Genomic DNA, 20,466 nt, shown 5'->3' with positions numbered 1-20,466 from the left:
GTTTACATTTTGGAACATGTTGTTCAAAAAACTTGACAAAATGTTTCATAAACAGTGAAAAACTGTGCAGATTATGTAGGAGTTTCCACACTCAAAAACATGTCTCAAGTGTAGTGGAAGACTTGTAAAACAAGGTCTGCTGAAGAAAAACAAAATATTGACATCACAAACCTGTTTACTATAGCTAATGTTTCACTCGCAGCACACGAATCTCTTGCTGTTTCAAACCCACAGTGCTTTGGAAAATCTTCCTTCAGTCCGATCCACTCTCTCCTGTGGAATGAAAAGGATAATCCAGACTTCCAGAAACAAGGGCAATTTCTTTCTCTCTTTTATGATGGAGTGAGAGGATGTATTATTTCGGATTTTATCTAAACCCCTGCATTCAATCCCGTCTGCAGATAAGGAGTGGAGCCTGCCTTGGGACTTGATGGGGTGGTCCTACTGCCATGGTACTCATGAGACCGTTCACTGATAGCCACATAGCATTTGGAAGTTACCACAGCTCTTCAGCCCCATCTGCCTCGTAATATAGATTCTCTGTCTGATAAAGGATGGGTTGTTATCGGGGTTTTGCATTTCCTTGGCTCACTCTCACTGTTGCAGCAATGGCACAGAGCCTGTCTCCACTGCCGTTGGATAATCTTTGTGGATTAGAATAAAGATTAGGAGTGGTGTGACGTTACCCTTTCTCCCAGGCTTCTTTGCACAAGACAGCTGTCCTTGTTTTCGACAGTGCAAAAGATATTTGACTGTATTCCTCCTTCTTTTTTCAGCATTCGCAAAAGTTATTTAAGTAGGGAAGGGTATTGCTGAATACCTGAATGTCTGGAGAGTTAATTTCTTGTCTGCCTTTTCTTCTGTCACTCAGCCCATAAAAACTTTCTGGTCTTTTTTCACAATGTTTGCTTTCTTTCCTTTTCCTTTTTTTCTGATTTAGGTAAAGGCAGGACCTTTGTGTGTGTGTGTGTGTGTGCGTGTGCGTGCCTAACACACACAGAGGAGGTATCCCAATCAATATTTGGATTTTACACAGTCGTTAATGTTTTGTGTTTGTTGTTCCCAGGCCCGCCAACTGTTTGCACGCCAAACAGATCACGTTTAGCCTGTCGGGTTGCCTAAGCTGGGTTTTAAATGTTTTATACACCTGACTGGTTCAAAGTGCCTTATACCTGAATTGCCCTGTGTGTAACCATTCAAATAATCCCACAAATGGTTAATTCTGAACTTGCTTTGTTTTTAATATTGGAGTATTTTTTTTTCTTTTCTCAAGAACATGGGGAAATATTTTGTCAATAAACCAAGGCACATATTTGTGTGCAGGGAGCTAAAAGGAGGGAAGTTTACTAAACTGCTCTTCGCCCATGCAAAGCAGCCACCTTTCTGAGGACCGCCTTGTTCAAGTTTCATTTCTCCACTAATTTACCCTCCCTTTGCCTGTAACTATGGATGGAAGAATGATAACAAGACATACATCTGACACCCAGGCATGGTTGTGCTCCCCTCCCCACACATTCATTTAATGCACGTTCTCATACCTCGGTGATATACACATTTTTGCTGGGCTTCTCAATCAACGTGATGACTGCCGTACAAGATATGTTACCCACATGGTGTCAGCTGTCTGAAGCATACATTAAAAACCAACCTTTCTACTGAAAGAACGGTTGACACCTATTTATCTATAGTGATGTTAAATCATCCATCCCTCTATGCTGTCTTGAATATATCTACATAACAGTTCAACAAAGCAAGAGCAGCCAATTTAAGAGCATAAGAGGAAAGGCTGCTGGATCAAATCTAGGGCCTATGTTGTCTTTTCTCAAGCACCCAGCTGTGTTCTGGTTAACCATCAAGACTTTCTGAACATGAGGATCAGCATTCCCATTCCCATACCACCCTGAACACACCTGATCTCATTTGATTTCCAAAGCTAAGCAAGGTTGGACCTGATTAGGACTTATATATAGGATCATAAGGTAAGAGTAAGGATGTTCTTACAAAGCTAGGAAGGAAACCTGCTGAAAACCCCAGAAAGCTCCTACAGGTCAGTGTTGACAATACTAGGCTGGACTCATTCCAGTCTGTCAGCATCCTTCTCAAAGTGTGGCGTCAAGAAAATAGCACAGTACTTAAGAGAGGGCCTAACCAGTGCTGAATAGAAGGGGGGGAATTAGTACCTCACAGGACTTGGAGACTATGCTTCTGTTAATGCAGCCTAAAATAGTATTTGCCTTTTTTGCAGCCACCTCACATTGCTGGCCCATATTCAGCTTTTGATCTACAACAATTCCAAGATCCTTCTCACTTGTAGTATTACTGAGACAAGGATTCCCCCATCCTGTAACTGTCATTTGGTTCTTCCACCATAGGTGTAGAACTTTGCGCTTATCCCTATTAAATTTCAGCCCTGTACTCAAGCTTATTAAGATCTTTTCGATTTTTGTTTCTGTCTTCCAAGTTATTAGCTATTTTTCTCTTCTATTCCCTTTTGGTTCTCTTTCTTTATTTTCTTTTTCTTCTTTTAAAGGCTTGCTGTCCTAGCACTAGGAAAATTAGATGACCAAAGAAAACCAAAGGAGCAAAGAAGAGAGGGAAAAAGAGGAAGTTGCCAATCAGGCTTGTTTGCAGCTTGTTAAGGTAGCTTTGCCGTAACTTGCCTCTTGGAAATCTGGATGGCCACAGCAGAGCTACCTTAACAAGCCTGTCTGGCTCACTCACTATAAGGTAGCTTCCTGTGCTCTTATGTGCTAGGTAGCCAAGAAGCTGTCAATCTTCCAAAACATTCGACTCTGTAACAGAGCACCGATAGCTGCTTGATCACATTGCCAAATGCAGTGTTATTTCAATACAAGCACTTAGCAAAAGTACTGTGCCGCCTGGGGGGAGTCTAGGATTTGTAGTCCAAAAAGTAACTTTTTCAAGCTTTACTATCAACTTGTTTCTCTGCTGAAAAAATTACCAGGGTGCAGGTCAGTGTGGTGGTGGTGGTTGCACATTTGAACAAAGATCACCTCAATCTAAAAATAGGGTCTCAAGGAAGAGGCTAGACCATTATTATTTCTCCACTTGCAAGCCATTTTTCTTTCTATACTAGCAGTATTCCAAAATTGTGCCATTCCGGTCCTGGCAATGACTGTATGAATCAGACCATTTTCCTCTTGTTGTACTATGCTCTGACGTGGATGTGTGAAAACAAACACTCAGAGAAAACCCTGCTTCTGCGATAAAAGCAATGACGTGCCGTATTCAAAACTCTCCTTTGCTCAGATAAAGATGCTTACCTCTGATAGGCCCTATTCTTATAGAGATCTCAAGAAGGGTCTTAAAAGGCAGTCCAATTTAACATTACTACACATTGGCTGGATAGAATACTCTCATCATGCTGTTAAAATGCCAGAAAAGACAACGGATTAAAACTATGCCATCATTGTTTTTCTCTGTTCCAGTTTGCAATTCAGATGCAACTGCTCCATTTTAACGAGGCCAAATTTCTTCCTCTTTTTGTTGCAATCTTGGGTCTTGACTATGGTCTAAACAGGTGGAAACAGATCCGTTGTTATGTATAGCTGAGCCTAGACTCTGCGTTGTTAGGTATGTTTTGATGTTATCAGTAAGCACTCAGCCTTCCCTTCACCTGTTCTCAATTCCTCTGAATCAACAGAGCAAGAGGAGGTATTTGTATAGGTCAAGAGATAACCTTTGGGTAAGTATCATAGGCTCTGCTCTTCTGCCAAAATTGCCTTTAATTGTTTGCCAGCTAATAAGCAGCCAGGAAGGCTGTCCCTCTCTCATAAAGAGATTTTTTGTTTCCTCAAAAGAAGAGAAATGCACATAACCCAGGGTTTAGGAATTTAAACACCATCCTTTTCAGAAATAAATCAAACACTGTTGCACAAAGTCTTCCTCCTATTTTCTCAACTTTAGGTCAAGCATGGAGATACCATAAGCAGGGCTGAAATGAAAAATGCTCAGCTTAGAATTTTATTCAATTTTTTTTTTATGCTTTATGAATGTGGTTAACTAAAGGAAAAGGGAGTCAGTTTCTGGGATTTTCACCTGCTTGGTGTCTCTTTGTGAAAGGTAGTGAGCACAAGAGGGTATCGAGTAGACCAACCTTAACTTAGGTGTTCTTGGACTGCAACTCCCAAAAACCCCAGCCAGCACAGCTAGTGGTGAAGGCTTCTGGGAATTGAAGTCTAAGAACACCTGGGTTACCCAAGGTTGGAAATCACTGCTGCAGACCATCTTGACTACTGACATGGATCTTGTCAACATTCAGGCTGCCATTTGCTATGTCAAATTTGGTATCCTTCTTCCTGCTTCAATGTAGGCACAATACGGTGCAGCAATATCAGGCCATTTCCTGGCATTTTGAATCATCGGCAGAGAAACACAATGTCTCACATTTATAAACTGGAAGGCTTTTTTTTTAAAGAACTGAATATTCTGGCTTTTTAAAATGGAAGTTTAAGTAAATTCCACACAGATATGTTCCAACAGAAATGTCTCTCCTGTAAAATCACCCAGGATGTCCAGAAGATGAGCGCATGATGGTCACTGGGGAATGACAGAAGCAAGAACAGCTGGGATGTGGCTGTAGTCCCTCTGTGCCAAGATATTTTAAAGCAGGGATCCCCAACGCTCAGGCTGGGGACTGGTACCGGTCCGTGGCCTTGGAAGGACAGAGCCATCAGGACAGATGAGTGGCAAGCAGGAGGTGAGTGGCAAGTGAAGCTCCTCCTCCTGTCAGCACACTCCTATTAGGTTCTAATGCCACTGTTGATCTGACAGGAGGCGGAGCTTCATTCCCTGCTCCCCTCCTCCTGATGCTAGATCAACTGTGCCTGTGGCATTAGAATCTAATAGAAGCCTGCGCTCCTATTAGGTTTTAAGCCGCTGCTGATCTAACAGGCAGTGGAGATTCAACTGAAGCTCACCTCCTGCTTGCCATTTCCTTTGTTATTGGTGTGGAAACTTACCTGAGAGGCAGAAATAACTTGCATAACAAGTAGCCCGCACGAGGTCCTTGGGAGAATGGTTTTCAACTAAACAGGTCTCTGGTGTCCAAAAGGTTGGAGACCACTGTTTTAAAGGACTGTTTTGGACTTAACACATACAGTGAAGAAATATATATACCTTTTAACCTCCCAGGTAAACTAATGTTGCCATGCCTGCTCCAAAGAATGCAGACAAGAAAGCTATGTTCCAATTTTCAAACCCTTTCCTTGAGTAACGCAAGCGGAGGAAGAAATGCTCTACAAACACGTTGTGTGCTTGTTTTCCAAAAGGTGTCTCCTTGCTTTCTGAAATGTAAAAAGGGAGGGCTTGGAGTTAGCAAAGATTGGCATTGGAAACCAAGGACAAAATCATGTAAAAGAAAGTGAGAAAAGATGGGCAGCCGGGAGGAGGGGAAATCAACTCATTTGTACTATGGTGTTGGAGGTAAGCCTTACAAATACCATACCAGAAAGGCAGATAAGTCTCAGCAGAGCAAAAATTAGGAAACTGGGGCTATCCTATCATGCATGTATAATGAAAAATACAGAACTGACCAGAAAAGACAACATTACTGGGAATAGTGGAGAGGCAGTAGGAAGAGAGGAAGACCTAACATGAGACAGATTGGGACTTATTGGAAAAGACAATATTGCTAGGAAGGGGGGCAGTAGGAAGAGAGAACAACCACGAGACACTGTTGGTTTGCAAGATCTGAGCACAGCTGTTAACAATAAGACATTTTGGAGGTCATTAACTCATGTAGTCACTATGCATCAGAAGTGACTTGATTATCAAACAGTTGTATAAAAGCAAAGCAAAGCATGCTGTTTACTGCCCCATAGAACTTAAAGCAGTCTCTGGCTGGTTTACAAATGAATTATGCCAGCTACACATTATCGTATCGTCCCCCTCCCCAGCAAACTGGGTTCTCAATTAACTGACCTTGGAAGGCTGGAAAGCTGAGTGAACCTCAAGATGGCTATCTGGATTAAACCCACATCGTGAGCAGTTTTGGCTTCAGTACTGCAGTTTAACTGTTGTGCCACAAGGCTCCTATAGTAACAAGAAAGGCGGAATGGTTGAGAGTATGATAGGATATAGGCACCAAAGTTCTGCTAACATTGAGTAAGACCATCCCCAGCCACAAAGCAGAAACCAGTTATTTCACAGCTTAAACAAGTGAGCTTCTGAGTATTTGTTGTCTACTCTTTTAAAAATATATTTTAAAATATATTTACAACCAGATACAGAATTCCATTGTAAGTACACATCCCTGTTCAGTCAAGAAGGAGTTAAAAATTCAATTGAGACCTTTTGTGGCCTCAAAGGAAGCCCCACACAGAGTGCATTACAATAATAAAATTTTTGAGACTAGAAATGCATGGACCAATGTTGTTAAGGACATGCCGTCCAGATAGGGACACAGCTGGGCAATTCCCAAAGCTGGAAAAATGCAGAACATGCCACAGCAAAGACCTATTTTTCCATGTTCAGTGCTGGGTCTAAATCATGCCCAGGCTGCACACCTGAACTTTAAACAGATGGAGTTGATTCTATGAAATTTAGGAGAAATGCCCCCCCGACAATTAGATGGACCTCCTAACAACATGATCTCCATCTTGTCTAGATTCAGCTTAAGCCTGTTTTGTTAGTCCATTCCAGTACTGTAGCCAGGCAGCTCTTTAGGAACTGGATGGCATCCACTGCAGATGGATTAAAGAAGAGACAGAGCACTGTATCATCCATATACTGAACTTCCAAATCTCCTGAAAACCTCTCCCAGTGGCTTTATATAGATATTACACAGCACTGGGGATATGATCAACCCCTGTGGAGCCCCACAACTGAGGATCCCGAGGGCCAAAACATTCTTCCCAAACTCATAGGAAGAACTGGGGAGATGCCCCAGCGGACTTCTCAGGGGGCTGTTAGACCAAGGACTCATCTGAGGAAGACCATGAACTGCCTTGGGAATGAGATTATATATATGTGAAGAAGACCCTTGGAGTGGGGTCCTAGTACACTGAAAGGTCCCAGAAGGAGAGAAGGAGAAACACAAGGATCCCCCCCCTCCTTATTGGGGCAAGAGGAAAAATCACTCAGGGAAGGGGGAAAAACCTGAGTCCACCCCAGGGAACCTTCGGCCACCCAACTATGATGGCTGGTAGAGAAAATGACAGAGGGGCCACCAGTGCTGAGAAGAGAAAGAGGCAAGAAGATTGTCAAGCTGGGGGAAGCCTGGATTTCCAGTAGGAGTCTTCTAGCATATTTGGCCTCACGGTGAGTATATTGCCCCTCATTACAGAGGGCAGGCCCTTTGTGGACTGAGATCTAGGCCAGGAAACCTTCTTCATACCCAGTGATGAGAACTGGAGCCACAAGAGACAGTACCAACCTCCCAGTAATGGGAACTGAGGGGCCAAGGGAGCATCTTGTTGGAAATCTCACCAGTGAGCACAACTTGTTCTGGGGCCGGTGAACACTGTTTGAACCCTGTGTTTGTCGCCCTCCTCCTGATCTAATAAATCCTATTTTGTAGAACCCTCGGGAGTATATCGAACAGAGGACAGAAGAAGGGACCTCTGTTGTGCCAGCCTGGGCTGATAAGGCGCGCACACACATTGAGATTCCAACTTGGGCTTGCCACACCTTGCTTTATTGTTTGGGAAATTGACAAACCTCTCTTTTTTTGCCTGATTTGCTTTCACTTGTTTACTGTTTACAGAGGTGTGTTTGAATAGTACATCTTAAATAGGAGAAGCTGGGTTACTCATCTTCTCTCTCTCTCTCTCTCTCTCTCTCTCTCTGTTGCTGTGGGGAGGATTATTAAACACAATGCTATGGAACACATTCGCTGTCACTGCTCCAGTTCTTTTCATCTTCTTTCATCATATATATAACACAGGCTTCTTGCGTCGAGAGATCAAATCAAAACACATTCCCTTTGGAGTGACTAAAGATCACCTGTTCTTCCCGAGGCCGGTGACTTAGTCATAGTGATGAAGCACTTTTTCCCCTTCATCTGCTGAGAAGGGCTGTTCTGACTTCATTTAAAAGATTTAAAAATCAAGTTCTCTTGGTCAAATGTATTCCATGTCTAAGATAACATTTAAAATGCACATGATAACAAATCACAGAGTTTGGATAGGTCCTTTAAAAGCATGAGTCATGATAATTCAAGCACTCCAAAAGATTATACAAGAGGCAACCCTCTTAGTGAGCAGACTGTTTTAGTTATACAAAAAGTAGTTAGTTTCCATTATCTTTACAGTATTTTAAAGGTAACCCTTTCATTTCCTGTTCCTAAAAAGAACTAGAATACCAATTTTAGTTTTTCGCTTGTTTTTAAGCAAAACCTCCTTCTCCTATCTTAGTTACATTGAAGAAAACCTATTTGAAGCAGGTTTTAACATATCCTACTTCTTGGAAAGTTGTAATTTACTAGTAGGGACCAAGTGTTTCTTTGAGAAACTGATTTAAAAAAACAAAGCCACCGTGTCTTGGAGGTGGAAAGAACCATCATGATCTAAACTGCTGGGTAGATGTGAGCACGAACCACAAAAACGGTGGTCCATGGTGTTTCGTGGTTTGTTGCTACCCAAGAACCACAAACTATCTGAACGTTTTTTAAAAAACGAACCATGAAATGATTCGTTTTGTTGAAAAATGTTAGTGTCTTGGAGGAGGGGGACTAAACCCTCCACTCCCACCTTTGTCTCCTTCTCATTGCCCCCGCTCCTCCATACCTGGTCCTGGTGCCCCCTTCTCCTCCTACATCCCTGCAAATGGGCAACCTGGCACCACGGGCCCCCATGTGATGCTGGAGTACCCTTTTGCAGCCCCACAGCCTGTCCACTGTCCCCATCGGCTCACTATCTGGTCCTGTCAACTCATTCTCTTCCTTTTCCTCCTCCCCCACTGCTGCCATCTTGAGAGACAGGCCAAGCTTCCCTTCCAGAAGCCTGGCCTGCTGTCACTGTGCATGCGCTCCCCTATCAGCTGATAGTTGAACCCATGCACAGAGACTGCAGCCCCAACGCTTAGAAGGGAAGCTAGGCCTGCCGCGTCTCAAGATGGTGGCAGGCATGGAGGACACAGAGGAGGAAGAGACAGGACCATATAGGAAGGCAACTGAGGCAGTGGGGAGAGGTCAGACTGTGGGGGTGAGGGGGAACAATCCAGAAAGTTTGTTATATTGTTGTTGTTGTTTTTTTAAAAAAAGAGGTTTGTGGTTCGAGTCAGTTCAGGTTCATTGGTTTTTGACAAACCAAACCAAACCAATGAACCAGCGAATTTTTAACGAACTTATTTGTTTGTTTGTTTATTTATTTATTTATTTGATTTATATCACTTCCTGGTTTGTTTGGTTTTTTTTAGTTTGTGCCCATTTCTACCACTGGCCAATACTTTTTCACAAGCTTTTAACCCTATACTGTACTTCCTTTGATAAACTTAAACATTTAATGCTCTCATTCAAACGTTTCTTCTGCAATACCTTTATTTGAAATCTGAAATACTGTGATTAAAGACAAATCACAACCATTATATATTTAGGGCAAGAAATATGTATCTCAACCAGTTTAGCCCTGTTCCTGTTTTACATACTGTTATGGAGAAACAAATATTATATTTTAATACTGAATATGTTCGTTTCAAACTAGACATGCATCTACCAAAATCCTAATATGTCCCCCAGATGGGACACACACTTCTGGCTGAGAACTGCTCAACCAGAGAGTAATAAAAAAACAATCTATCTAAAAAAAATGCACAGTGAGGTGTCATCCACACTGATGTTTTCAGAGCTTAGTTTAAGATTTCAAAGCAGCAGTTTTTATTCTGGCTTCTCTCTCCTCATTGAGAAGGAATGGCCAGCTGCTGAGCTCCATCACTGAGACATAAATCCTTACAATTCACTCATATTACCAAAACAGGCTCTCTTCGTACATAATTCTGGCCGAGTTATCGACACCCAGAAGACGAAACCACTGTGAAAACTAGGGAACTAAAGAATGCTCGCTAAACCCTCTCATTCTGATTGACACAGGGTATTCTGATATATTGAGACAACTACAGTGGAGAATTTTCAACCCCCATGGGGTTCCTCACCTTCCGTGTCAGGAGTGGGTCCCCCCCCCACTAAGTTTTTTCACAAGTTATGCAAAATGTTGCTGTGGTAGAATTTGCAAAACTAGGGTCCTTTACATTTAGAAAGACAAGTACATGTACATGCATAGCACAGAAAGAATGTCTGTTTGATTAAAAAGATGGAACAAAGCCCATTCAGTCCTCCAGATCTTTAGAAGTCTGTGAAACAAACCAGCAGTTATTGCAGTTTTACAGAACTAGGGCAGGCTGCCCGGTTTGTGTGAATCTATTCAACTGACAGTAGTAGAAAAGATCTCCTTCTTCAGTGGGTTGAAGAGGAAAATTGCAGTTCCTTATTATAAACCAAGTAAAATATTAATCCTTAGTCAACACTGGGCTGGAGGTAGCCAAGGCCAAGCTTTAGAACCTGGAGGGATTGGACGATGATGATGTCAGGTTTCTTTGGGACTATGGATTCGAGATTCAATGCAATTGGTTCTCTTAAACTCAGCCATTCCATAGCGAAGGTCTAATCAAAGATATTTTCTGAAATCACTGGAATCCAGGGAGACAGCAGTGACAATGATGAGGGTGTCAGCAGAGGAAGGCATGAAGATACAGGAGAACAGTAAGACAGATGGCAAATACTACCATAACTACTTTCCACACACCCAATCTCATCTGATTTCAGGAGCTAAGAAGGCCTGGGCCAGATTAGGCTTTGAGCAAGATGAGCCAGTAAATGACATTAAAAGACACTGCATGAAGCATCTTCTGATGTTGCTCTTTTTCTATGCCAAAGTGGAAGGGACGCAACGCTAGTTTTGAGAATGGCATAGCCATGGTTTTTAGATCTCTTGTGTTTTTTCTGCACCTTCCACAGATAATTGGTGCCTAGCCTGATGAAGGCTTATAGAGGCTGAGAGCTAATTTTTCTCTGTGTTTTTTTTAGTGAGGTACCATGTACCCTTATGGGATGTGGTGGCACTGTGGGTTAAATCGCAAAAGCCTCTGTGCTGCAAGGTCAGAAGACCAGCAATTGTAAGATCAAATCCATGTGACGGAGTGAGCTCCCATCGCTTGTCCCAGCTCCTGCCAACCTAGCAATTCAAAAGCATGTAAATGCGAGTAGATAAATAGGTACCACCGCGGTAACGGTGTTCTGCGTCTAGTCATGCTGGCCACGTGACTTTGGAAACTGTCTAAGGACAAACGCTGGCTCTACGGCTTGGAGATGGGGATGAACACCATGCCCTAGAGTCGGACACGACTGGACTAAATGTCAAGGAGACATTTACCTTACCATGTGCACTAGCTATTGAGTTGTGTATGAAGACCACATATCATAGTATTTTTTAAAAGCCTGACAAAGCCTACTGAAGAGGACTTGAATCAGTGTCTCAGTACGTTCCTACTCATGTCTGCTGAGAAGGAAGACTCCAAGAACTGAAAGAGGGAGTGATAAAATCTAATTTGCCTTTTGCAACCTTCTCATTTTTGAACGCAAGCCCTTCCTGAATCTTGTCCACATCAGATGCATACTTTTAAAGGTGTATGTGAAAAGATGCATGTGGTCTTACGTAGTTTTAAAACTCATGAACCTTTGGAGCACATTTTTGTACACATCTCTGTCTAATGTATACTTCTGGGGGCAATTAGTTTCCCTCTTACATGCCTTTTCAAACTGTTATTTTACCCAACGTACACATTTTGTGTTTGGTGTAATGATATAAAGAATGCTTGCTAAATTCTTTGTTCTTATCTGTTTAGGCTGTCTCAACTTGACAAGACCTCTTGACAAGGAATTTTCAACCCTAGTGAGATTCCTCACCTCTGGGGCAAGGGTAAGATAAAGAGGGCTATTTTTTTTTTTCTTCCCAAGCTCTTCAGAACTTATCACTTCCACAAACTATTTCCCGAAAACCTGAAAAGAAAAGCACAAATATACACATACATGCATACACACATACAAAGCACAGAACAATGTCTGCTGGATAAACAAGCAATACTTCTGAGACTCAAACATCCATACCACGAGGTAGTAAAGCATCATCATATTGAGCTTAATCGTTCTGAGCTATTTGCATTGAAACAGTAGGTAAGAGCCTTATTTTGAGCAATTTTGCTAAATTCCCATAACAAATCCTTTCCACCTCTGTTCTCTTCTTTTGCCAAAAGTGCAACAAAGCACTTCATCCTCTCATAGGATGGGAAAAATAGGATGGGAGGAGCCAGTAAAAGACAAGCCAGAAAGATGCAGAGCAGATGCACATCCCTAGACAGAGAACCACATTCTGAAATCTACAGAAGAGCAGAATATGAAGACATTGGCACAAGAGTTTCAAAAATGTGAATGTTAGCTTCATTTTTAAATGCAAATTTAATTACTATTTCACCTATTTTCCCTCCTAGCTAAGGAGGCAAAGGATTGCAGCCTCAAACAGAAATATGACAGAAATTCTGCCTAGAGAGCAGGTATTTCTCAAACATCCTACAACTGAAGCAACTGAAATATCTACTTGTATTCTGTAAAGAATCACAGTACGTAAGAGTATGTAAAATGTGCAAATCTGTCCGTCTGGCTTTCTTTGAATTTCTTAACTGCCCCCTGGCATTATCATCCTGTTTCATTCCTCTCCTGGGTTTTGAGACTCTCTTTACCTCTCCTCCCACCCCCATCAGCCACTTCTGTCTAATTATGGATGCATCTCCCTCCAAAAAAAATGTGTACCTTTTAAAACATTTTTTTCCTCAGGTATGTATTTCTAGATGCATATTTGCATTCCCTAATATTGTCCAAATATTTTTGTGAACCTATTTTGGAACAGACTCCTATACATCTTTGATCTTCTGTGCACTTTCGACCCTTTGGGATGTATGAGTAGCCCTGCAAATGTGTTGCTTTCTAGGAAAGAAGCGTTGTGCACCATTTGGCAGTCTCATACTCCTGACAGTCTTGACATTTCAGTGTACAAGTTCAAGGCACGTCTTTCTCATCCTTGGTGATACAATGTGGTTCCTCCCCAATGTGCAGAAAGAGTTGTATTCAGACTTCATGTCAGAATGAAGCAGAATGCATGGCTTTGAGAACAGCATGCAAAACCCTTTTCCTAGGGTCCACCCTAATTAATAAATTTAGGGTATCATGTTGATTCCGACTTCTGACAGCTCATGCTGAGGTCTCCTCAGAAGAAAATACTCCGGAGTGCTTTATCATTTCCATCTGGTGTGGTTGCTGTGGGAGCATGAAGTTTGGCCAAGGTTACACAGGCTGGTTGTCCTCCTACAAATCACAGTACAGGGATCAAAGTGCTGACTTTTGGTTCTGCATTAGAGTTGGGGGTATTCAAATCCAAATACGAATATCCTCCAACAGGTGGAAATAAAGAGGGCCCTGCCCCATGGGGCCGGACTGTCCATTCACTGCTGTCCATTTCGCCACTGACACAAGCCTTCCTATTGCAGCGTTGTCTGCAATGGATTAGCCATTCTGCGACCTGGCAGAGAGGCTTGTCATCCTGCCTCCTGCCAGGAGTGGTTAATCTGTTGTGGAAAACGGTATGATAGGAAGGCTTTGTCGAGCTCGCATCAATGGCAAAATGGTGAGTGGACAGCCTGGCCCCATGGGGCCCGACTCTTGTTATTTCCATCTGTGGGGGGAGTATTCTTATTTGTATACAAATACGAATCCCCCCATCTCTATTCTGCATCAAGGTGATCCACCTCACTGAGCTATCCAACCCATACAACCTACCATAGAATCCTATGAAACAGCAATCAGCATGTTCAAGCCCCAGCCGCAAATACAGCCTTTCTAAGGTCCCAATGTGGCCCTCTGGGCTTTCTCCATTAAGCTATCCTTCAATAGTTTTCCAGTTTTGTATCTCTTTTTCTCCATTCTAAATGGTGGCAACTTGTCCCCTCCATGAGTTGCATTAGTCAAAAGCACTACATGCTTTAATACATGCTCACATTTTTGGCCCCACATATTTGCTATGGGTCCTGCCCACCACTAGAATATGGACCTCAAGATCCTGTCTGAAATTGACTTTGGCATAGGGATGAACCTTCCCTGTTCCTCACAAATGACCCCCAAACACAAAGTAGGGTCTGTGCTTCCCTTCTCTGACTGCCATGCCTGTCCGATCTCCTCCACCCATGTTTACCTCCATGACGTGGGAGTCAGTAGGATGTGAAACAACAGGTTTTATTAAACCGTTATCTAAACTTTTAGTACTCTCAACTTGTAAGAATAATATTTTTTTCATCAACATAATCTCTTCCTTGTAACTTTCCGGTGGGTTTCTCCTGGGGTGTCTTTTTGATCTTAAAGAAAGTCCATGTTGAGTCCCCCAGCTTCCGTCAGGACATAGCAGTGGCCTCACATACACCAGACAGATGCCACCACAACAGGGAGGGCTTCTACAACCCCACTGTATGCAAGTGTGTAGCTCTTCTCCCTGTTGTTCTTCTTTGGATATGGAGGGTTTGGTAGCCCCAATCCTGTGTCTTAGGCTAGGGTACCACTACTCCTTCACTCTTTTCTCAAGAGGAAACCAATTTGGACCAAAACCTTCTCTCTCATCTCTCTCATTTCCTGCAGTAAGAAGGTTTAAGAGGAAGTTGGTTGACTATGCTTTCTGCGTCCACCTCTAAACACTACAGGGATTTTCTACTATTTCCTTCCATTTTGCAATGTGCTTCATTTCCTCCAACACCCCGATAGTAACTAGATTTACTTAACCCCTAGGTTCCCAACCTTTGTTACTCAGATGTTTTTGAACTGCAACTCCCAGAAACCCCAGCCAGCACAGTTGGTGGTGAAGGCTTCTAGGAGTTGCAGTCCACAACTCCTGAGTAAGCCAAGGTTGAGAACCAGTGACTTAACGTATCTGCTCTTCCACTGCGTCTTTTCAGATCTCTCCTATATTTGCTCCATTCTTCTCCTCCTCTGACTCTCTTCCTCTCTTTCCTCCCTTTTTATATCCTTCCCTCATTTCCCTTCTCCTCCTCTGCCTTTTCTCCTTTTCCCCCTCCTTCACCTTATATCCTTTTCCTGTATCTTCCTCCTCCACCATCTCCTCCCAAATGATGAGAGTTCTCCCCAATCAATAGGTGAGCTTGATGTCATGAATCCTCATGTCTCAGGGGAGAAGCACAATGGCGCATCGATAGCGAACCTGTCTTCCCAGGCATTGGTCTCACAGACTCTCTTTTCCCCTGTTTCATGTTCTTTCATCGATTGCTGAAAGACAGCCTCTAAAGCAGGAATGATTTTGTATTAAAAAAAAGAGGGGATACATGAAAGTGTTGTATTTCTTTCATGTTCACTCTTCAGTGTAACATTTCTCTCACCCTTTGTCAAATCTCCCGAGAAATCTTTCATCCAATGGCATTGCAAAGGCTGCTGTCAGCAGTCAATCAGAATATTTCAGGGGAGAGGGCACACTAAATGTGTAAAAAGGCCTGGGTTGGTTGGAGCTCAGTGAGTAATATTCAGTCATTTCTTGTGGGGTTACTGTGTGCTAGCTCATGGTACCCTCCATCTCACAGTATCCTGTCTGCCTTCCTGCCTGCCTCAATGAAATCCTTTTTAGGTCCTTTCATTCTCTGCCTTTTTCTTAATTTGGGGGGTATTCCTTCCTCCCATTTCTTTGGATTATTTTTGCTGCTGCCGAGAAGTCTATGTCAGCGTGCCTCCTTGGAATTATTTTCTGGTTCTCCCCCCCCACCCCCCGATTCCTTTAGCATTTTATTTTCATTGCCTGACTTGTCTGCTGGTGGTTGCATACTGGTTGCATACATGCTGTGTGTGTATGTGTTGCTTGCTTTTTTCTGTGTTTTTTGGAGACAGCTCACCCTCCCTTACTCCCTCCTCCTTCTCCTCCTCTCTCTCTCTCTCTCTCTCTGTTTTATTTTACAACTGGGAAAACAATAACTTTCTCAGTTTGATGACTTGTTCTGTTTGATTGACTTAATTTTTTTTGTTAATTTACTTTGTATGTATTCTGTTATAAATGCATTTATTTATTTATTTATTTGTTTGTTTGTTTGTTTGTTTGTTTATTTGTTTATTTGTTTATTTGTTTATTATCATCCATTTAGTAGCTAGCCACTGCTCTAGGTGGATTACAACAGTTAAAACACTCACCCACCATATACAAATGAACAAATAAAGTAACAATAATCACCACCACCCCTGAGGTGGGAGCAACAAAACAAAGTTCAAATATGATGTGTCTGTCACAGGAGGAGGAAGTTCTTAAAAGCCGCCTTTCCTGAAGGGAGAGAGAGATTGTGTGTGTGTGAGAGAGAGAGCACCTGGCGTACATCCACAGACAATGCGTTCCAAAGCATTCTAGCCACCATATTTTGGTGAGTCCAGTGCCCCAAAAATACAAAAGCAAAAGAATAAGAAATGAAACAAATACAAAAAAAATTTCACTGCATATATCCTTAGAAATCCCCCTACTTTTGCTATACAGTATGAATATGTATAGGGCCGAAGCAGAACTTGAAAACCTGTCCAGAATCCCAGTGGCCATACTGGCTGAGGGATTCTGGTAATTGTAGTCCCAAAAAGTAACTTCTCCAGCTCTGGGCTCAAAGAAGAAGACCAGCTTAAGCACAACTAACAGATAACCATCCACCTTCTATCTAGAAATTTCTAATAAATTTTTCCCCTGTTTACAAACCTTCCCTGGAGATTTCTAAACACAGGTTGGATATCCATCTTTCAGGTACACATTCACTGTGGGTTTCCTGCATCGGAAGAGGGCTGGACTAGATGACCTTTGGTTTCCTTTGCAATTCTACAATTCTTTGATTCTGTCAAGTGTGGGTGAGCATGTACACCAGTGCTGACCAATCTGTGAGTCAAATACTGAGGTCACTGTCTCTTTCCGGCCTCATAAATGCTTCTGCTAGACCATCTTTGTGGACAATACACTAAAGCCGGACGGGCACTGCAATTTTTGGAAAGAGCTATTAAATAAACTGGCAGCTTTTGCTCCTCTCAGACACTTGGGATGTTATTCCAGTGCCCGGCTGTCTGGAAGAATGGCTTCACACAGGCTGTGTGTGTCTGACTGAGCTCCCACAGTTGTTTATTAAAGCGAAAGCTCTCAGCCTTAAAAAGAATTTTTACAGGATTGGACTGGAAATTGGGCTTATCAGAAGCCAGATCTGAAGCCAGATGTAATTGAGATATGCATGTATTAGGTAGTTGTTTTTTTGTAAAGCATGAGTGACTACCTCCCTCCACGACCCCTCTTCAGAAGTCCATCCTGTTTTTAGGCTTCCACTTCAGCTGAGTAAAAAAAGATGGTAAAAGCCTCGTATCACAGCCTCCCCCACATATATCCATTGGATGGAGATTCAGAGCAGACAAAAAGAAGCACTTCTCCAAGGCTCATGTCATTTATTTGTGGAATTCAATGTCCTCCCACCACCAGCTGTGGCTGTAGCCAGCGGCTCAAACTGTTTTGAATACAAACTGAAGAAAGCTGGCAGTGGCTACTAGCCATGGTGGCCTCAGGAGATCCCAAGGCAAAATGTGACTGGAACATCAGTTCCTGGCAACCTAGAAGCAGAGAGGGCTTTTTTTTACTTTCAGAGGCACAGAGGAGAGCCAGTCCCCTTCTGGATGACAAGTGCCAGAATCCACAGGACAACACAAGGGATTCTGGGCCTGATGCCATCAAGTCCCTCTCTCCCTGCTCTCCATGGTGGCATTGGCATCAGCTTTGGTGTCTTTCTCTTCTTCTTCCTCCTCCTCCCTTGGAGCAGCCAGCAAAATGGTGGCAGCCTGGCAGCAGTGCTGGGCAGAAGATCTCACCTTATGCATTCTAGGAAGTTGCCAGGCTGGCATGCAAGAGGTTAGGTAAACATATGCCTGAGGAGCCCAGATCACTGCCTGAGGTTGGCATTGCCAGGGCAACAGGGATGATCCCGGTTGCCTCAAGGCCCATCTTTGGAGCTCAGGGGTGGGTTAGTGGGCAGGTTCCTCACTGGAGTCATGGCTTGTGAGGCAGCAGACCTTCTTGTTGAGGGCCCTGCTCCCCCCCTCCCCCGACTCATGATTTGGAAGAATGGGCCTGAATCACAAGTCAAGTCTGAGTCTTTAAAAAAAAACAACACATGGTTGACTCCAAGTTGAGTCTCGAGTATGACTTAAGTTGGACTTGAATCGCAAGTCACAAGTCCCCATCTCTACAAAGCAATAGCTGTAATCTCACACTGAGCATTATTGATGGTTGCCATGGCCACCAATGTTTCTTGTCATGGCGGGCAAGGCTGGGTCCACAGACTGCACAGAGCCCCACAAGGCTGTTTTGGAGGGCTAAATTCTCTAGAGCTCCCTCTAGGTGTCATGGTCTGATTTTCAGCCCCCTCCTAAAAAGAGGGTCTCCCCATTCCTCTAGGAGTGGCGGTTCTTGCTCTGGGGTTTGTGCAAATCCTCCCTCATACAATTAGTTGAACCTCAAAAAATTGAAAAAGGAAGTGGACATCCAATCACTTCTATTTTAGATTTTTTTTGCTATTTTTAGGATTGATTGATTGATTGATTGATTGATTGATTGATTGATTGATTGAGTGATTGATTGATTGATTGATTGATTGATTGATTGATTGATTGGCAGCTTTAATCCCACTTATGGGAGGTATGTGAAAAACTGGCCTGCATGCCTACAAAACTTGCCTGACCCATGTTTAAGATGATAAATAAATAAATAAATAAATAAATAAATAAATAAATAAATAAATAAATAAATAAATAAATAAATAAATAATACTACATGTGGCAGATTGCAGTCAATTTCTTTACATTACAATACATCGGGAGAATGGAATGGGCTGCTGATTTGGTTGAGGTCTGCAATTTAGGCCTTGGAAGTTTCCTAGAGCAGCCCCCCCTCAAACTCCACAAATTTCCACCCCTTCAGAAGGAAGATGGAGTCACCTCCCCCTAGCAAGCGTTAGCAGAGCGTTCCCGATTGTGCTTTCTTTCCCACATACGGGAAACATCTGGTTGTTGAGCTATACTTCATGGAATCCCAGAACCAGCCATATTGGCTGTGGGTTCTGAGAGTTACAGTATATCCAAAGAACAAATTTCCCCATCTCTGCATCTTATTTACAGTATTTGGGGAACATGAAGGTGAGGAAACAGCACTAAATTGCCAGACTAAATGTGATAGTCACTCCTAAATGTTGTTGCTCTGTGCATCAAGTAACTCCCAAATCTGACAACCCTAGGAAGATGGGTTACAGTATTGCCTTCACACAGTAAGGTTCCACAGCCAAGTGGGGATTTGAACCCAAGCCTACCGAAGCCTAGTCCAACATTCCGTCCACTACACCAGTGGTCCCCAACCTTGGGCCTCCAGATGTTTTTGGACTACAAGTCCCAGAAGCCTTCACCACCACCTCTGCTGGCTAGGATTTCTGGGAGTTGAAGTCCAAGCACATCTGGAGGCCCAAGGTTGGGGACCATTGCACTACACTACCTGGGATGCAAGCCTGTTGCAGCAGTACTGGCCAGTATGACCGGGTCTCTTTTGATACCCCACCCAAATCTATCTATCTATCTATCTATCTATCTATCTATCTATCTATCTATCTATTTATTTATTTATTTATTTATTTATTTATTTATTTATTTATTTATTTATTTATTTATTTATTTATACCACGCCCCTCTAGACCATGCCTACTCTAAGATTCAGTGAAGTGTCTGAACATTTTCTCCCACAACCCGAGATAATTACTATTTAAAAAATTATGAAGAAGGCTAGTGTAATTTCTATACCACAGAATGTGCTGCAGTTTTCTTTTTTTGGACTGAACGTGTGCCCTAAGCCTCTGTTCTAAAAACAGCCTAGAGTGTCTTTGTTTAAACAAGAGGAAACAATACCGTCCCAAACAGAAGGGAAATGACAAAATCATATAAATGTCATGAACGGAAAGGAAATAATCATCAGACACCTCCGCCCCTCCCCATCCCAGGGAATAAATATGAGGCAATAAAATTCATTTCACGCCAGGAACGCAAACGATAGACAATGTTGTTTGTTATAAATCCTCCCCATTTTATCATATAGCAAATCCTGCCACTGTCCAGTCATGCATTCGCATCCGTATTTTTTCCCTATGAGGAAAAGGGAAGACAGACAGGTGACCAGATGCCAGGAAGTTAGAAAATAGTGTTTTTTTGTTGGTGGAGGAAAGAAGCCATTAACAAAAAGGACACACTAGAAAGGAAAGTGACACATTAGCCAACTTCCACAAAGAAACTTTATCCTGGTGGCCAGAATCTTACTGGAATTTCACTTTGGAGGAAGTGAAATATGTAATTACAGGCAAATAACAAAACAA

The 20,466-nt window shown here is 42.6% G+C and overlaps 1 long non-coding RNA gene across 1 annotated transcript in view; it reads right to left on the bottom strand.

The window, feature by feature from the left end:
- Positions 1-17,834, bottom strand: part of LOC144588588 (uncharacterized) — a 28,303-nt gene extending 10,469 nt beyond the window's left edge. The window contains exon 1 of the long non-coding RNA XR_013544204.1: positions 172-17,834. This is a non-coding gene — a long non-coding RNA (uncharacterized LOC144588588). The remainder of the gene's footprint in view (positions 1-171) is intronic.
- Between the last annotated feature and the right edge of the window lie 2,632 nt (positions 17,835-20,466).

Source organism: Pogona vitticeps, chromosome 4, assembly GCF_051106095.1.
Source record: "Pogona vitticeps strain Pit_001003342236 chromosome 4, PviZW2.1, whole genome shotgun sequence".
Taxonomy (NCBI): Eukaryota; Metazoa; Chordata; class Lepidosauria; order Squamata; family Agamidae; genus Pogona; species Pogona vitticeps.
This window is presented reverse-complemented; position numbering and strand designations above follow the sequence as displayed.